This window comes from Scyliorhinus torazame, chromosome 7 (genome assembly GCF_047496885.1).
Source record: "Scyliorhinus torazame isolate Kashiwa2021f chromosome 7, sScyTor2.1, whole genome shotgun sequence".
NCBI classification, from domain to species: domain Eukaryota; kingdom Metazoa; phylum Chordata; class Chondrichthyes; order Carcharhiniformes; family Scyliorhinidae; genus Scyliorhinus; species Scyliorhinus torazame.
In genome coordinates, this window is record NC_092713.1 from 200,605,114 (window position 1) to 200,625,023 (window position 19,910).

The 19,910-nt window shown below is 46.5% G+C and overlaps 1 protein-coding gene across 1 annotated transcript in view; it reads right to left on the minus strand.

Annotated features, from left to right (window-relative positions):
- LOC140426781 (slit homolog 3 protein-like) overlaps positions 1-19,910 on the minus strand; it is a 925,338-nt gene that overhangs the window by 426,747 nt on the left and 478,681 nt on the right. The gene's annotated exons all lie outside the window — the stretch shown is intronic.

Here is a 19,910-nt window from a genome sequence, read left to right on the forward strand (position 1 = left end):
GTGTCAGTACGTACAGGGGATCTCACATATTGAACTGTTTAAAAACCACATTAATACAATGAACCCCATACTTTATAGTTTTTTTTTTAAATGAGGAAAAAAGCCTACAACCTTTCTTTAGGATAATCACTACAGATGGCAGAGGATGTTGTTTAGAAACAGAATAGCAATAAAGATGAGGCCAAGGATTGATCTGTAGGTACCCTCGAGGAGAATGGGTGGGAGGGAGAAGAGAAAACAATGCTGGAGTTCCATTACTAATAGGGACAAATCTGGAGGTTAATGATGGAGGGGGCTAAATCATATTCAATATTGTAGAAAAATCCAGGAGAACAAGGCGGGATAATGCATCGCAGTCAAATTAACAGAAGATATTGTTCATAAATTTGGTAGCTCTCAATAATTAAAATGAACACTCCCAGGTCAGGTGTAGAATAGGTCCAGAGCAGAGATTCTCATACCTTTCTTCAGAAAGTTTTCCGGTGTTAGATGCAGTATGGATTACACGTAAAGCCAAGATCCTTGTAGCTCAATCAAGGTGCCCTCACTGTAGCCTGCTTGGAGCACCACAACTGCACAGGTTTGACATCCCCAATTCCTGTAATGCCCATTCCTATTTACTTCCCTGTGAAATTGTTAATGAGGACACATTCACATTGATTTACAAGAAGTTTTGTACCATGGAAACTAGAATGAGAGTTCTCACAACCCATTTTACTCAAGAGTTCTTTGAACCAACAAACAGGGAAAGAATTTAGCTAACCATCAAGGTCAGTTTCAAATTCAAGTCTTGAAGGTCACAAGACAGCGAGCTACTAACGTTCTTCGTCTAGTTCATTACTGAATTAATGGAACTGGTCAAAAATCAAATAACCAAATGTAGAATTACATCAGCCTGCTCGGTCTTGTAGTTACACTGTGTAGCACAGTTGATGTACATTTGATGTGCTTGTCATGATTTTTTTTTCAAAGGAAACAAAGGCCCACTTAAAATAAACAAATTGTTAACTCCCTTACAACATTGAGACAAAGAATTTTTATAGCAAGTGCATTGGCACTTGTGCTAATGAGTGATTCAAGGAGATGGATTTTCCCTCAGGCGGCAGGGAACAAGGAAACAGTCACCCTGTGGGATTTCATAGAAATTACAGTGCAGAAGGAGGCCATTCGGCCCATCGAGTCTGCACCGGCTCTTGGAAAGAGCACCCTACCCAAGGTCAACACCTCCACCCTATCCCCATAACCCAGTAACCCCACCCAACACCAAGGGCAATTTGGACACTTAAGGGCAATTTTATAATGGCCAATCCACCTAACCTGCACATCTTTGGACTGTGGGAGGAAACCGGAGCACCCGGAGGAAACCCACGCACACACGGGGAGGATGTACAGACTCCGCACAGACAGTGACCCAAGCCGGAATCGAACCTGGGACCCTGGAGCTGTGAAGCAATTGTGCTATCCACAATGCTACCGTGCTGCCCACTGGAGGCTCCCCCTTAATTGCCTTGGAGCTTAATTGACTTGTCCATCTAACCCACGCGGTCGCGGACGGGTGTCAGAGGGTCACAGGGCCAGCTACCGCGGCGTTGGGAAGAAGTGGCCCATAGCCGCGACTGGCTTTTAAAAGTGCCGGCCGTGACCAGCTTTCAGAATGCCGGCACCCTCAGCAGTGTGCAGGCCCGGGGCCGAGCAAGGCAGAACACCTCCTCCTGACGTCAACGCATTGACCCAGGAGCAGATTCTTTTTCAAAATCGATGGAATCTTCTCTCCAGAAGCAGCGACAGAGAACAGGTCACATGCCTCATACACGGATATCATGTGCTCTGGGTGCAAGAGAAATTCCTCCATTTTGTAGCTGTCAGCAGTGCTGGTGTGAGTTCCAGGGCCTCTGGTGAACAACTCATGAAGAAGAAGTTGAAAACGGAAACAAAGCAGCATAAAGATGATTTTTGTGAGGTATGGGTTTACTAATTGTGCCACTGCAAATCAGGATGTAAAGCCCGTGGGTGTTATATGTCGGGCAGTACTGACAAATAAAAGAATAAAACCCTCAAAACTTCAAAAGCATTTCAAGGTTAAGTATGGCTCGTTCTAGGACAAACCTTTTGATTTTTTCCAACGGATGCAGTGAGATCTTAAATTATCAGCTGAAGTCCTTAGCAGAAATGGAACATAGAATGACAAAGCAAGTGAGATCTGATATGTTGGGTGCTCTGGATCTGTGGAACACATACAGGCCACCAACACTTAAAATAGTGCAACACTATTTTATTAAGTTAGAAACTGTTGAACATACTTTCACTGTGAGTTAACACGATGTTAGATTAAACTAAAGACCTATGCCTGTCCTAACCAGTCTATGCACTCAGCACATGGTGAGGATCTGTGCTGTAAGCTCTGTCCTTGCAGGAGGCTGCATCCCGAATCAGCGGGAACTCTGATGCCCCATGTCTTAAAAGTGAGTGTGCTCTAACTGGTGATTGGCTGTGGTGTTGTGTGTGTTGATTGGTCTTGCTGTGTGTCCATCAGTGTGTGTGTATCTGCACCATGATATACTGGTGTATATTATAACAAGATCCTGAGGACCAAGCAGGCTCATCTGTCACATTAAAGGTAAGCGAATATGGTGGGTCATGAGGTTCGGGTGGTGTGAGTCACTGAGATCCGACAGTGTGGGTCCCGAAGGATGATTGGTTGGCAAAAATGAGTCCCGGGCAAAAAGCACTGATCTCACTAAAGGGTGGCAGGTGGGCTCTCAAAGCTGGAGGGCCAACTGGAGGCTTTCCAGCTTGTGAGGAGTAGCAAGCTGCAGCACTGAGTAAGTAACTTACAGGACACTTCAACATGGAGGCACCCTCTCATCAACATTTTCAACTGTTTCAGTATAAAAATGATTCAGCAGTCAGGTCACCAGTGTGGGGCAGAGGAGGGTGGTATAATATACTTAGTATTGTTGAGCTAACACAGAGTAATGAAAGTTGTGAGGAACTAGGACTCTTCAACAAATGATAGTTGTCAAAAATCACTATTTGCATCTAGCTTCATGAAGAGTGAACTCTTTTCCAATTTAGCTAAACTTTCACCCACAGACAATATAGGGTGATCTTTATGTTCAACTGCTTTATTCAGCTGGGTAAGATCTACGCAAATTCTAAATGATCCGTTGGTACTTGTGTCATGATATGCACCAGCATATCATGGTGCAATCACACACACACTGACACACTGATGGACATACAGTAGGAACAACCAGCATACACAACATCGCAGCCAATCACCAGTGAGAGAACACGCACTATAAAGACAGGGGTCACCAGAGTTCCCGCGCATTCTAGCAGCAGCCAGCTCAGAGCACAGAGCTCACAGCCTGCCTCTCAGACATTCACCATGTGCTGAGTGCCTCACCTAGATAGTGATAGGACAGGGTCCACAGATAAGCTGGTAATGCACATACCCAAAGTTACAGTATGTTATTACAGTAGAGTTGTTAATAAAATAGAGTTACACCATCTCCAGCCGTGTTGACCTGTTTGTAGACCAGAACACCCAACACGACAACTTGGACCATCCCCAAGCAGCAGCTTGTTGGTTCTAACATAGGCAAGATAACACTTTATTTCAATACAGTATATTTCCTTCTTTACTTCTGGTAAGAATGGTTGAGTGAGTTTTCTCAATGTAGACAGGTGCACTGGCTTCTTTTCTGAACATAAGAGTTCCACAGTGTGATGTCTTCAGCATTCCTGGTACTGTGAACAGCTGTGGGAATTCAGCTCTGAAGTTTGGGCACTGATCTTATTATCAGATGAACATTGGTACAGGCCTTCTTTCTCAAAAGTCCACAACTCTGGTTCTGAAACAAATGCAATGTTTCTGTGGTTTCTCTCTCTCGGTATTGGAGGGTTGTCTTCAGATCTCCGAGAATCTTGGGTGCGATTTACTGACCACCTCGCTGCGTGTCTTTGGTGGGGTAGGCGGCCCGCCAACGGAATCTACGAGTCCCGCTGTTGTCGACGGGATTTCCTGTTGACAGCACCCCTCATCGCCGGGAAACCCGTCACCGGCGTGGACCCAGAATTTCCCACCGGGCTGAACAGCTGGTAAATCCCGCACCTTGAGTTCTATTCTTCCTGCTCCATATAGTCTTTTATGTAATAGCTGAAAAGAGCTTCTCTCCCACAACGGTCAAAAAGTGCTGCACGTATGTTCAACCCAAAGTGCGTTCCCTCTCTTAGGATATCAGCAGTCCAGTACATTGGTTCCTTCATCTCCCCAAGGGAAAGCATCTCGTTTTCATGGATATCATTTACTTCATGGATCTTGCCTCCTTTCAAAGGCTTCTCTTCGTGTGCATTCTGTACCAGATTCTTGCTACAGCTCAAAACCTGGAAAAGGCCAACCTCTCTACATAATTAGCATTTGGCCTCTTTGGCAGGGCAATCTACACACCTGCATTTTTCCCTGACTCGCCAATTACAATTCAGGAAGCCCTTCCTGTCTCCCTTGCTTTTTTATGACAGTTTTCTCTTTTTAATATTTGACACTCTACTGAATCAGCTTTGGAAAGCGGGAAGTCCCTGTCACCTCAAACCACAGCTTGATTTTGTTTCCTGACCTCAGTTTGTTTGCCCAGTTGGATTGCCTTTGCTAAGGTTAGATCATCTCTGCAAGTGGTCAGGTGGGCATCATCCAACATTTTCATTCCGTCTCTGATTAGTTGATTTTTCAAGCTTCCACACTGACAGTTCTCTGCAAGTCTATACAGATAATTTACAAATGCATAAACAATTTCCCCTTGATGTTGGGTGTGTTTTTTAAACACACAACAATGGTGTTCTTTCTCAGATTGAAGTATGTGTCAAGTGCTTTGATTACTTCATCATAGGTGGCTTTCTCTTCATTAATACCCTGCATGAACTTTTTAGTGGTGGGGAAGGCTTTGCTGGCTGGGGTTAAGGGGTCGGAATACTCGGCAATTGCAGTGTCAGATCATGTTCCGCATTGGGTGGATATGGTACTGGAGAAGGGGGTAGCGCAGAGGCCGGGGTGGAAAGTAGATATGGGACTTTTGGGGGACCAAGGGTTCTATGACAAAATTGAAAAGGTAATTGAGGAATATGTAGGTTTCAACTGTACGGGTGAGGTGTCGAAGGCAGTTGTCTGGGAGGCTCTAAAGGCGGTCGTGAGGGTTGAGGTGATTTTGTTTAAGGCCAGGGTGGACAAAGAGGAGAGGTTGGAGCGGCAGAGGGTAATTGATGTTGGAGGTGGATAGGAGGTATGCAGAAGATGGGGACCCAGCGAAGCTGGAAAAGAGGAAGGAGCTACAGGCGAGCTTTGACCGACTATATACCAGGAAGGGGGTGCGCCAACTGAGACGAGCAAGGGGTGCAGTTTACGAGCATGGAATATGTTCGTAATATGTTAGCAGGTCAGCTCAGGAGGGAGTCAGCGGTAAGGGAAATTGTTCAGGTGAGGGATAGGGCAGGGAAGTTGGTGGTGGCTCCGGATCTGATTAACAAGGTTTTTTGAGCAATTTTATGAGAGGTTGTACAGGTCAGAGCCACCTGAGGGAGACCGTGAGATGCAGGAATTTCTAGATGGGTTGGAGTACCCGAGGTTAGTGGAGGAGGACAGGGCTACATTAGAAGGAGCGATAGTGGAGCAGGAGATAAAGGATGCGATTGGGAGGATGCAATCGGGGAAGGTGGCAGGGCCGGATGGGTTTCGGTTAAATATTATAAAAAATTCAAGGATAAGCAGGCACCCCTGATGGTGCTGAAGTTTGAAGAGGCGATAGGGAGGGGTTGTTACCACAAACTTTGGGACAGGCATCCATTTCTCTGTTGCTAAAAAAAGATAAGGATCCGACTGAGTGTGGGTCGTATAGGCCCATATCACTTCTGAATGTGGATGCAAAAGTATTGGCGAAGGTACTGGCGGGTAGGCTGGAGGAGTGCCTCCCGAAGGTGAAAGGTGAAGATCACACAGGTTTTGTGAGAGGGAGGCAGCTCTTTTCAAACGTTAGAAGGGTATTGAATGTTGTTATGGCACTGGCAGAGGGAAAGGGAATAGAGGTGGTTGTGGCGTTGGACGCTGAGAAGGTGTTTGAATGGGTAGAATGGGGGTACTTGATGGCAGTTCTGGAGCGGTTTGGAACTGGGTAAAGCTATTGTATAAGGAGCCGAGGGCGAGTGTCCGCACAAACAATATCAGCTTGAGATATTTTTCTCTCCACCGTGGGACTAGGCAGGAATGTCCTATATCCCCCTGCTGTTTGCACTCGCGATTGAGCCGTTGGCCATCGCATTAAGAAGTTCAGGGGTATGAAATGAAATGAAATGGTATGGAAAGGAATACTGCGGGGGGTGGGGGTGTGGAATAGAGCATAGGGTGTCCTTATATGCCGATGACATGCTGTTATACGTGTCGGAACCGAGTGTGTCGATAGGGGGAATATTGGAGCTGCTTCAAGTGTTTGGGTCTTTCTCGGGGTACAAACTAAATCTAGACAAGAGTGAATATTTTGTGGTGTCTCGGCTGGGTGTGGGGGGGCTGCCATTCCATAGGACAGGGACTCACTTTAGGTACCTGGGGGTGCAGGTTGCCCGGGAGTTTGGTGGCTCCACAGGTACAACATTTCTAGTTTGGTGGGGAGAGTGAAAGCTGATCTGGCAAGGTGGGATGGTCTCCCTCTGTCACTGGTGGGTCGGGTACAGGCGGTTAAAATGAACGTGTTGCTGCGATTTCTGTTTATTTTTCAATGCTTGCCGATTTTCCTGCCAAAGGCTTTTTTCAGAGAGATTGAGGGAAGGATTACTTTGTTCATATGGGGAGGGAAGGTGGCCAGAGTTAGAAAGGTGCTGCTACAGAGGGGAAGGCAGGCAGGGGGATTGGGTCTTCCGAACCTGATGTATTACTACTGGGCGGCGAATGTGGAGAAGGTGCGGAGTGGGTCAGAATGGAGGAGAGTTTGTGCAGAGGGTCGGGATTGAAAGCATTAGCAACAACGCCGCTCCCGATACCCCGGGGAAATACTCAGGAAGTCCGGTAGTAATAGCTTCATTGAGATTTGGAGGCAGTTTCGCCAACACTTCGGGTTGGGGGCAGGGTCAAGGGAAATGCCGATTCGGGGGAACCACAGATCTGAGCCAGGGAGGTGGGATGGACATTTTCGGAAATTGGAGGAGAAGGGGATTAGGACACTGAAAGATTTGTTTCTTAGGTGTCGGTTTGCAGGATTGAAGGAGCTGGACGCGAAGTATGGGCTGGAGCATGGGGAAATGTTTAGATACATGCAGGTTCGAGATTTTGCCAGAAAGGAGATACAGAGCTTCCCGGTGGAACCGGCCTCCACATTGCTGGAGGAGATGCTGACGACAGAGGGACTGGAGAAGGGGGTAGTGTCAGCGGTTTATGGAGCTATTTTGGAAGAGGAGAAGGCACCACTGGAAGGGATCAAAGCAAAGTGGGAGGAAGAGTTGGAAGAGGATATGGAGGAGGAGTTCTGGTGTGAGGTGCTCCGGAGAGTGAATCATAGATTATCATAGAATTTACAGTGCAGAAGGAGGCCATTCGGCCCATCAAGTCTGCACCGGCTCTTGGAAAGAGCACCCTACCCAAGGTCAACACCTCCACCCTATCCCCATAACCCAGTAACCCCACCCAACACTAAGGGCAATTTTGGACACTAAGGGCAATTTATTATGGCCAATCCACCTAACCCGCACATCTTTGGACTGTGGGAGGAAATTGGAGCACCCGGAGGAAACCCACGCACACACGGGGAGGATGTGCAGACTCCGCACAGACAGTGACCCAAGCTGGAATCGAACCTGGGACCCTGGAGCTGTGAAGCAATTGTGCTATCCACAATGCTACCGTGCTGCCCTAAATGCCTCTACCTCATGCGTGAGGTTGGGGCTGATACAGCTGAAGGTGGTATACAGAGCACACCACACGAGGGCGAGGATGAGACAGTTCTTTGAAGGAGTAGAAGATGTGTGTGAAAGTTGCGGGGGGAGGGCCCGCTAATCACGTTCGTATGTTTTGGTCCTGTCCAAAGCTAGAGGATTACTGGAAGGAGGTTTTTAGGGTAATTTCTAAAGTGGTGCACGTGAAACTGGACCCGGGCCCCCGGGAGGCCATATTTGGGGTGTCGGACCAGCCAGGGTTGGAAACGGGTGCGGAGGCAGATGTTGTAGCCTTCGCCTCGTTGATCGCCCGAAGGCAGATCCTGATAGGTTGGAGAGCAACCTCTCTATCCTGTGCCCTGTCGTGGCGGGGGACCTGTTGGAATTCTTGACTCTTGAGAAGGTTAAGTTGAACAGAGGGGAAGGATGGATGGGTTCTACAATTCATGGGCATTATTCATCATGCACTTTCAAAAACTGGATAACATCGAACTTTAGTTGGGGCGTGTGGGTGGGAGGGTAGGGGGGCTGTGTGTGTTAATGGCGATTATGGGTGATCCCTAATTCCTTTTTGTCATTTGTTTGTGTGAACATGCGGGCTAATGTTTGGGGTTTGGTGGGAGGATGGGATCGTTGTTATTGATATGGGGATTTACATATTTGTTACTGATTATTGTTTATTGTTGATGGGTGTAAATTTGGGAGAAAATGTAAAAAAGGAGAATAAAAAAATATATTTTTTTAAATAAAAAAATACCCTGCATGACATTGTTACCATCCATACAGTCACCCATTGCATATGACAGCATACTGGCCTGCTAATTGCTCCCCTTCATAGCAATACCCAATGCAATGCGATATCTGGAAAATCTCTAGTACCATTTTAGCCATGCTTCTGATTGGTTGAGGCCTGCAACCTTCTCAAATCCATGGGCTACACAGCTGGTTTGTGATGCAGAACAAGGCCAGTAGCGCGGGTTCAATTCCCGTACCAGCTGAGAATTCTGAATTCTCCCTCTGTGTACCCAAACAGGCGCCGGAATGTGGCAACTAGGGGCTTTTCACGGTAACTTCGTTGCAGTGCTAATGTAAGCCTACAATAATGATTATTTACATTATTTACATTTACAAATCTTTCAGGCAATGGTAGAGACTTCTCCATCACTATTTTTCATGTGCTGCTACCATACAATATTCTTGAGATTGTTATACTGATACATAATATTTAATGAGTTTGCAGAGCAATATGGAATAGGAGCTTTTTTGGAACACATCTTACTGCTCTTATATCCTCTACGAGGCTGTAGGAAACACCACACCATTTAATGCTACATCACTTCCTATGCCAACGTGCACAGTATATGATTAGCATAATAAATGAGTTAACAACTATTTAGGGCTGGAGGGGAACTTGCAGTGGGAGAAGGTGGATCCAGTTATTCTGTTCCATGTAGGTGCCACAGGCATAGGTAGGAGTAAGAAAGAGGCTCTGCATAGAGAGTAAAAGCAGCTCGGAGCTAAATTAAAAAGCAACGGTAATATTTACTTTGTCAATTATCTTACTGAAATCTATGTAGACAACATCCATTTCACTACACTCATTTATCCCCTTGTTACGTCCTCAAAAAACGATATAAAGTTAGTACAACACAACCTTCCCCAAACAAAACCATGCTGACTATTCCTGATCAATCGATGCCTTTCTAAGTGACAGTTTATCCTGTCTCTCAGATTTGTTTCCAAAGTCAGACTAACTGGCCAATGACTTTCTCAGCTAACCCTCACACCCTTTTCAAATTAGGGTACAAAGTTCACAGACCTCTAATCCTCTGATACCTCACCTGTATCCAGTGATGATTGGAATATGATCCTCAATGCATCTGTTATTTCCTCCCTGGCTTCCTTCCATCTGGCCCTGCTGACTTATGCATCTTCAAGGATGCCAGTCCTTCCAATACTTCCTCTCTCACCTTGCTTATTCTATCTAATATTTCACACTACTCTTTAACTAGAATGTTTTAGTAATCCCTCTCCTCAGTGAAGTCAGAGATGAGGTACTCATTGAGAATCCTGCCCACATCTTCTGAATTAACCCACACGTTACCATGTTCCTTTCTGATATGTTGTACCTTTCCCTTAATTATTCTCTTGCTTTTAATGTACTGGTAAAACATCTTAGGATTTTCTTTGATATCACCTCCAATTAAGTTTCCATATCCGGCCTTTGCTTTCCTAAATTCCAAATGACACGATCAATCGGCCTCACTGCGCCCAGCTCGGGACGCAACGAGGCTGGTAAATCTCGCAAGAGGCCTCTTGTGAGATTTACCAGCCTCAGCAAGCCTCCCAATATCTAACAAGATCTTGGAAAGAGTCACGATTTGGATCCTGTCCATTGAGGTCGGGACCCAGATTTGCATACTCAAATGAACAGAAAATCACATTTAAATATGTCTATGCCAGATCTCCCCAGTGCCCGGGACCTAACGGTCTCGCCTTGGAGAGCTGGGTGGGCGCTGTTTAGCACTAGTTTCCACAAACATGGACCAGGCGTCCCGGCACTTGATGGAGGGGGAGGGGGGTCTCCCAGCCCGACGATCAGGGGATCTTGGCCGGTGGGGATCTTGGGTGGTTGACCTTGGGGAAGGGTGGTACTCTGGCACCCCTGATGCCATCTGGACACCGAGGCACTGCAAGCCTGGTAGTGCACCCTGGCAGTGCCACCCAGGTGCCACACTGGCCTTATGAGGTGGGTTTCAGGGGGCTCGATGACTCCGTTATTGGTGAGTTAGGGTGTTTGGGGGGTTCCAGAGGCTGTGCTGGACGGGTCTAGAGATCGATCGGGGCTCCATTTTAAAATGGTGCCCTGATCTCTGCTTGCCAGTTCAGGAAACGGGACTGAGTGCGACCTCGGTGGCGCATTTCTCGCCAAGGCCCAGAAATGAAGCAGTGTCCAGTTTAATAACAGGGTCATTCTCGGCGCTGTCAGTGATGGGAAACATCTGGTTAAACATGCTCAACATGGGACTCTGTTTCATTTCCGTGAAATCACGCTCATTGTATTTCATACCTGTACTTTCGAGAACCCTCTAGGCTTACTACAGCATTTAACCTTTTGTGACTGTATCATGGGAGTGTCCCTTAAAGAAAGGTTTGGTCTTACCACATGACTTGTAGCACAGCTTCAATTATGTCATTTGTGGGTGGAGCTGGGATGTGGCTGGCAGGTAAGAGGGGATTTAGGTTTTTGGGTTTTAGTTTCGGTTTGTTGCTTTGGACTGCAGAAGAGAAGCAGTGTTTCCCTGTTTAAATTTGAAAGCTGTTCCAGGGAACTGAAAGCAGATTGGTGTTGCAAACTGCCTTGGTAACTTTAAAGATAGAATTGCTTTCCGGAAGGAGTTTTGAATCTGCTGGTTGAAACTGGATCTGAATCTCAGTGAAAGGACCAGTCCCATTCAAGTGAGGTTACAGAGTGCTGGGCCACACACTTAAAAGGAGTTTTGGTTTATTGGATTTTGTATTGAATTGGAACAGTTACTAAGGGGGATTCATTAAGAGCTATATACATAGAATACTGTAGCTGTTGTGTGTTTCATGTTTGTAATTGATAACAAATTCTTGTTTTATATATGTTAACTAAATATTTATAATAAACTTTATTTTGATAAAAGCGTCTAGGAAGTCTGATGAATCGCACCGGAAATGAAAGTTCTTGTGCTTATCCTAGTCAAATTCAACATAAAAGTTATCCGTCAGGTGAGCTTCACTTTGGAGTTTCTAAGCTCTGGCCCATATCAACTGTCATAAATTTTATTTTTCTGCTTTATTTTGGCATATATGTTTCTGGATCACCAGAGGTCTCGAAATTTGGCAGTGCCTCCCTTTTTCCTTTATATACATGTCTACACTGTGCCTGTCGAATGCACCCACTGACTTGACACCGTTTTACTTTCTTGTCGCTGTATCCTATCCAGTCTCGCCAGCTCAGCTCCTAGCTTTGTAACATTTGTCTTCCCTTAATTTAGAACTTTTAATTCTAACATTACCTTTGTCCTTTTATATAACGATGCTACATCTAACTATAGGTTGAGCATCCCTTATCCGAAATGCTTGGGGCCAAGTGTGTATCAGAAAATTTGGAATTTTCCGGTTTTGCAATATACTACGCAGGTGCAGCGAGCATTGGGAACTGTGCATGTGTGGAACGTTGGGAACTGTGCATGTGCAGGTTGCATTGGGAACTGCGCATGTGTGGAATGTTGCGAATGCGCATGTGCGACACGCATTGGGAACTGCACATGTGCAGTGCACGTTGGGAACTGCGCATCACCCAGGAGCCTTATGGAGTTTCTCTTTCGTGACAACACATCGGCGCTCAAAAAAAAGGTGCGGATTCTTGAATTTTTTGGAATTCGGATAAGGGAAGCTCAACCTGTATATTGAGGTCACTATCTCTAAAATGGTTCCCCACTTTTACAACTTCATTTCCTAAGGCTAAATCGAGAATTGTGCCCCCCTTCGTTGGGCTTGTTACGTGCTGGCTACCAAAGGTCCCTTGACAGCAGTTCAAGAAATTTGTGCCCGTCACACTGCTTGTATCCCAGTTGATCTTAGGGTAGTTGAAGTCCCCCCATGATTACAGCCCCCTTATTTTTGCATTTGGAAATCTGTCTACGTATTTGCTCTTCTAACTCGCTTCCACTATTTGGGTGTGTGGCTGCTCCTTTTGTATTTCTGAGCTCAACCCCTGTGGCCTCATTTGATGCTTCATTTGATACTTCATCTACCCTACAGCTGTAATTGATTCTTTAACCAATAATGCCACACGCCCACCTTTTTCATCCCCCGCCTCATCCTGCCTGAAAATCTTGGCCTGATTCCCTGGAAAGATTTCTAAGTGCGGTAGCGAGCGGGAACTGCTACGAGCTTCCCAGCGATCGGCCCATCGAGGCCGGCAGCGCTATTCAATTGGTCCACTTAACGAGGCCCCATGTGCCTCTCGCTGCAAATGAAGGCTCGCCAGCCGATTTGTCGGGACCATGCTGGCCAGCCCCCCTCCTAACAAGGTCAAGCAGAACTTAAACAGCAGTTGCTCAGCCAATCCCAGTCAGCTCCCAACAATGGCACCGGAGAAAACCGGCCCCACGATTCGGTGATAGGGACCTGGGGAGACTCCTAGACACGGTGAAGGCCAGGAGGGATGCCCTGTCCCCCCGGGCATCCCTGAGGGTGAGCCAAACGGCAGCCAGAGCTGCCTGGGATGAGGTGGCAGCGGCTGTAAGCTGCGGGAATATGAACAGGCCTGGCCTCCAGTGCCGTATAAAGATCAACGACTTACACCGGGCAGCACGAGTGAGTAGAGAGCCCCCCCCACCCCCGCAACTCTTCATGTGGCCCAAAACCCTCCCTTCAGCCCCACCTCTCCCTTCAACCCCCCCAACCCTTCCATCAGACCCCACCATTGTGAACCACACATGTGGCTAACAATGCCCTCTCTGTCTCCTTAGGAAAAGAAAGTGAGAATGCAGCAAGGCCGGAGAATGGCGCCATCTATATCCAAAGATGTTGATCTGCCATTTTTCTCCTCTTTAACCCAAGTTTCCATTATAGCGACGATATCATGCTGCCATATATGTCCTCAGTTCATCTTTATTTAGTTAATTTACTATGCTGCTTTCATTTACATAACTACCTCTTAAAAATGCCAAATTCCTGCACTGTACAATTTTTAACCTGTGCTGCTTTCAGTATCATTCACTATTTCTCCATCTCCTATGCCTGCACGAAATTTTCCCTCATTTTCCCAACCCACAGTCACTCTAGTTTAAATCCCCCTCAAAAGCACTAGAAAATCTCCCTGCGATTTTATTCATCCCAGGGGCTGGTTTAGCACAGCAGGCTAAACAGCTGGCTTGTAATGCAGAACAAGGCCAGCAGTGCGGGTTCAATTCCCATACCGGCCTCCCCGAATAGGCGCCGGAATGTGGCGACTAGGGGCTTTTTACAGAAACTTCATTGAAGCCTACTTGTGACAATAAGCGATTTTCTTTCTTTCTTCTTTTCCTGTTTAAAAGACTGTCTGGTGTGTACGTGTTCAACCTTCCCCAAAACCAATCCCAATGCCTCAGAAATCTGACGCCCTGCCTCCTATGCCAGCATTCCAGCCGCATAGTAAATCGCTCAATTCTCCTATTTCTATACTCGCTTGCCCATGGGACTGGGAATAATCCTGAGATTAGCTTTCGAGATACTGCTTTTCAATCTTTTTTCTGGCTCCCTAAACTATGGAGCTCCCTATGACTACAGCCCCTTCCCTCCCTCAGTCATTGGCACAAAGGCAGACCACAATCTCTGGCTAATCATCCTCCCTGAAGAATGTCCTGCAGCCACTCCATCACATCCTTGGCCCTGACACCTGTTTGCGATGAGGGGGAAGGAGGGCTGCTAAGTGTAATATTTTGCTCCTTGCTAAGTTCCTACTGTTTTATGATTAACTATTTTCGTCATTGAGGAAGGTGGTCAATAAACCCTCAGATGAAGAAGAGCTGGGTGGGAAGTTGGAGGCCGGGTGATGGAAGGAAGCCCTGAGGAGAGTTAATGCATCCTTGTTGTGCGCCAGGCTCAGCCTGATACAGGTTAAGGTGGTCCATAGGGCACACATGACTGTGGCCCGGATGAGCAGCTTCTTTGAGGGGGTGGGGGACAGGTGTGGGCACTTTGCGGGGGGTCCTGCTTATCATGTCCATATGTTTTCGGCATGTCCGAGGCTGAGGGGTTTCTGGCAAGGGTTTTCTGACATCATGTCAAGGTCTTACAAGTGAGGGTGGTGCCGAATCCAGAGGCGGCGATCTTCAGTGGGCCGGAAGACCCGGGAGCCCAGGGAATGAGAGAGGCCGGCATCCTGGCCTTTGCATCCCTGGTGGCCCGGAGACGGATCTTATTAGGGTGGAGGGACTCGGAGCCCCCGAAGGTCAGGGGTGTGGGTTAGCGACATGGCGGGGTTTCTCAGACTCAAAAAAAATAAATTCGCCTTGAGGGGTTCATTGCAGGGGTTTCCTCAGAGGTGGCAGCTGTTCATCGACTTCTTTGAGAAAAATTAAGCTGTCAGCAGGGTGGGGGGGGGGGGGGGGGGGGTGGGGGGGTGCACGGGAGAGATGAGTGAGGATAGAAGAACCAACGGAGGGGTGATTGGGGAAGGTGGTACTGTATGTGTAAGCCATGTTGGCTGGAGTTTGTGCCTGGAGGATTTGTTGGTTATATTATTGTGTTTTTGTTTTAGTTGAAATTTGATGTTTAAAATTGTTAAGATTATAAATGCCTCAATAAAATATTTTCCAAAAAAAATAAATCCTCAAATGATTAAAAATTTCACATTATACAGTCAGCTTTTAGAAGTTGAACAAGGGCAGCCCAACAGGAAGTGATGAGAAAGGGGGCAGGGTGGGGAGGAAGGAAGGGGAGGAACTTGCCTTCCAATCTTCATTCCCTATGTGTGAGGCAGCACCTCACCTGGTCTCACCAACCCATCAGTGTGCAGGAATTCCACCCCCAGAAGCTCTTCATACAAAATATGTGGAGAGCAATGTACCAGCAAAACACCGTACCAACTGTACTACCTTATTTTCAGCCATGCTGGCCAATAATTATTGCCTATCCCTATTTTCCCTTGAAAAGATGGTACAATTCTCCTTGGACCACTGCAGTCATGTGTTGAAGCTGCTCACACAATGCTGTTACATAAGGATTTTGATGAATGGTGATCAAGGGACAGTGTTATAAGTATATGTTGGCATGGTATGTGCCTTGGAGAGAAACTTAGAGATGATACCGTTTCCATGCACCTGCTGCCCTTGGCCTTCTAGGTGGTAGATCTCTTGGATTTGGGAAGTAATGTTGAAGAAGCTTTGGCTATATTTTTCTTTATTCTTTCACAGGATTGTGGGCATTACTGGTATGGTCAGCATTTGTTGCCCAGCGCTAATTGCCCTTGAACTGAGACACTTGCTTAGGCATTCTAGAGGGCAGTTAAGCGTTAACTGCATTGCTTTGGGATCCAGAGTTACATGTTAGCCAGACCGGATGAGGATTTATTTCCCTGTAGGACATTGGCGAATCAGACAGGTTTTTACAACAATCGATAATAGTTTCATGGTTCATCATTACTGAAACTAGCTTTTTATTCCAGATTTATCAATTGTATTTTAATTCCACCAGCTGTCATGGTGGGATTTCAACCCGTGCCCACAGAGCATTAGCCTGGCCTCTGGATTACAAGTCCAGTGATCATAGAATCATAGAATTTACAGTGCAGAAGGAGGCCATTCAGCCCATCGAGTCTGCACTGGCCACTGGAAAGAGCACCCTACTTCAGCCCACGCCTCCACCCTATCCCCGTAACCCAGTAACCACACCTAACCTTTTTGGACACTAAGGGCAATTTATTATGGCCTATCCACCTACCCTGCACATCTTTGGACTGTGGGAGGAACCTGGAGTACCCGGAAGAAACCCACGCAGACACGGGGAGAACGTGCAGACTCTGCACAGACAGTGACCCAAGCCGGGAATTGAACCCGGAATCCTGGAGCTGTGAAGCAACTGTGCTGACCACTGTGCTACCGTGCTGCCCTTAAATGATGTTATCACTATGTCATTAGCTCTCTATAGTTCCCACAGTGCACCCTGTAGATAGGACATACTGTAGCTATTGTACACTATTACATGACAGCTAATGGTAGGGTGAAGGAAGTTGCACAAGAGGTCAGAGTCAGACAGACAGAGTACAGACCTGGATGAGGTTATGAATATGGAAAGAAGGACAAGGTATTTAGGCACAAATAGAATTTCAATTTAGGACTTATGGGGAACTGGGGGGGGGGGTGCTGTTGGAGAGGGGGTTTGAGCAGTTCTTAATGTAGGATAGGATATGGCCAGCAGAATGCTGTTCCACCTGATGTTTATGGAAGCTAGAGGATGGAAGACTGCTCGGGAAGGCATTGGAAAAGTCAAAATATTGCAGGACTAAATTGCATCACCCTCCCCAATTATATCACTGTAAAACTCCCACCTGCCTCCAATTATTTTGCAACCAGAAACCGACACACAACACGAGCTTGGCAGAGGTCGGAGCGAATGGACTCCTACCAAAGTTCCCACTCCATTGCACCCCATAAATTGGTGCACATGGGACACAACGGAAATAAGCAGCCGTCTCTGGTGTTTTTTTATGGTTCCTGATAAAATTTCATCAAACCCTTAATGATTAAAGCCTCCATGTGCAGAAACAAGAAAAAGCAAAAGCTCTATCTTAAAAACTGGACTTTGGATATCCAGTTTAGGTCTGAATAACATCTGCACAGCCCACTCGCAAATCTATACTGCTTTAATCCAAAACTATACAGATGGCAATCATAACTTTCTCTTTTCACAGTACGGGTAGCTTCCACCCTATCTACATCAGAGGTTCACATTCCCCAAAGGATTCACGCCTGGCCACCTCCTCTTCAACTAAGTGCTGCCCTTCAGTGAAATCAACCAAAGACATGTAGTCAGGTTCCAATTATCTGCTGATAACACCCAGCTCTACCTCTCCACCACCCCTCTCGAAGCATACGTTTGCCTGACACACTGGGCTGGTTGAGCCATAAATTCCTTTCATTAAATATTTTGAAAACTGAAGCCAACGGCTTGGCTATCGAAGACAGACAGTCCCCAGCCAATGTCTCAGGTTCAATCAGCCCACTTCCAACGTTTGTATCCTAATGGGCCCGAAGCTGAAGTTGCAAATCTGCATTCTATCCAATGCAAAGATTGTTTACTTCCACCTTTAAATGCACCCGTGTCGAGTCCAGCTTTAGCCAATCTTTTTCTATGCATATTGGGAAGGCAGCTCCCAGACGGGACTGAAACTGCAGGTCAATTAACATATTGATGGCCCATCTCCGGGAACAAAGGAAAGACGCTCAAGCAACCGGCACAGCTCCAGACATCCCGGCGCCAGTTCCCCAAACCGAAAGCGCAAACAAAGCCAGGCCAACGGCCACCTAAGACACACCCAGCCATCAGGGCACCCACCCCTTTATTGGTCAAGATCAATACAAGTGATCAAGATACGGCCCAATTGGGACCAAGTTTCCATATGCTATTTACATCCTCAAACACTGGGATGGTACATTCACTGCATCGCCCACACAGGCTGCGAGACTGCTCGCGCTGTGACAATATTTTCTTCTCGGATGTCTTGTCCAAAAATATTTGGTTTTAAAAAAATGAGGGAGTCACAGATGGTGACCAATTATAATGGGTAATTGGCAATAAACGGACAGACAGCCAGACATACGAGATCTTAAACAAGATAATAACAGGAATTATGCTCGTGTTCACAGAAATCCGCAACCACAGAAGCTTCAGGAAGACGACGGAAGAAAGAAAAGAACATGAAGGCAAACATCATGATCTACATTTGGATCTTCGCGGGATCCCGACAGTTGTGCGCGGACGCGACCCCCCTGACCCCTACCACACAGGCCGTGAATGTTTCCCATCCCTGCCATCACTGTACCCCAAGATAGCAACCGATAAACCAACCTGGTGTGACAAGTTCATTACTTGGTATTACCTGTCCTAGGTTGTAGAAGCACTATTAGTACTTGCAATACTCTGCAGTGTCGTTCAGGCACTAAGGCTGAGGAAGTGGCGGAGGAAAGCCTCCCGCATTCTGGTATACACATTCAGATCCCCTATTTTTGGACTTCAACAAACCCCCCACCCCCTTTAAGTGAATTAAAGTGCATCAGTTTTTTTGTGTTTGTTTCTTCTAATAAAAGAAATGGAAAACTCTGTGCTTGACTGCCAAGCCAGAGAGACATGTGTTGCTGCTACTGTATAGTTTAAAATGTTGTACATGTTTTTCATGATTAAGGATAGTTTAATTAAGGACAGTTAGAGGTTCCATTTTTTTAAATTTTCTAATGCATGCCTGAATGTCATAGCGTCCCGTAGAATTTTATAATGATGTGTGTACATAAAGTAATTTAGGTAAAAGCTCCAATCCATAGGACAGAGTAGCGTAGGGCCTATCCTTGCGTATGGGTGCCCGTCTTAGGAGGAGAACGTAGAAGATGCAGTAATTTGATCTTTCACGCTTCGTGTTGAGGATCACAAGGAGGGAGTGTAGCCATCTGGGATGGCCACTTCCAAAATACAAAATGGATGCTCGCAATGAATGTAGGGAACTATGGACAATGTTAGGAAAGCAAGCAGGCACAGAACCTGTATGCGTATTGGGAAGGCAGCTCCCAGATGGGACTGAAACTGTAGGTCAATTAACATATTGATGGCCCATCTCCGGGAACAAAGGAAAGACGCTCAAGCAACCGGCACAGCTCCAGACATCCCGCCGCCAATTCCCCAAACCGAAAGCGCAAACAAAGCAAGACCAACGGCCACCTAAGACACACCCAGCCATCAGGGCACCCACCCCTTTATTAGTCAAGATCAATACCAGTGATCAAGATGCGGCCCAATTAATTGGGACAAAGTTTAAGGCCCGCCTAAAAGTGCGCGAAGCCCCTCCAAGTATAAGAAGGAACCCCCACGAGAGATTCGCTCTCTTGGAGTTGGCTCTCAAAGCGGAGAGACCCGTCCACCAGAAGCAAGTAAGTCCAAGGTCAACGCTCGCTACCAGACAGATGACCTTAGCGGTTCTCCCGTACCACTTCGAACCCAGCAACCTCAGATCCGAACAACGGCCATTGTTCCTCTGACTGAGTGGACACCCAAAGCTAAGTATAGGCGTTACCGTTAGAGATAGTTTAGTTTGTAGTACTTTGTGCATGAGTAGATATTACTGTGTGTGTAAATAAATAGTATTGACTTTGAACTAACTAACTGGTGTATTGGCTCTTTGATCAGTATTCGGGTTTGAACCTTGTGGCGGTATCGAGAGATACCTGGTGACTTTAAAGCAAACATAATTAGGATTAAGGAAGGTGACC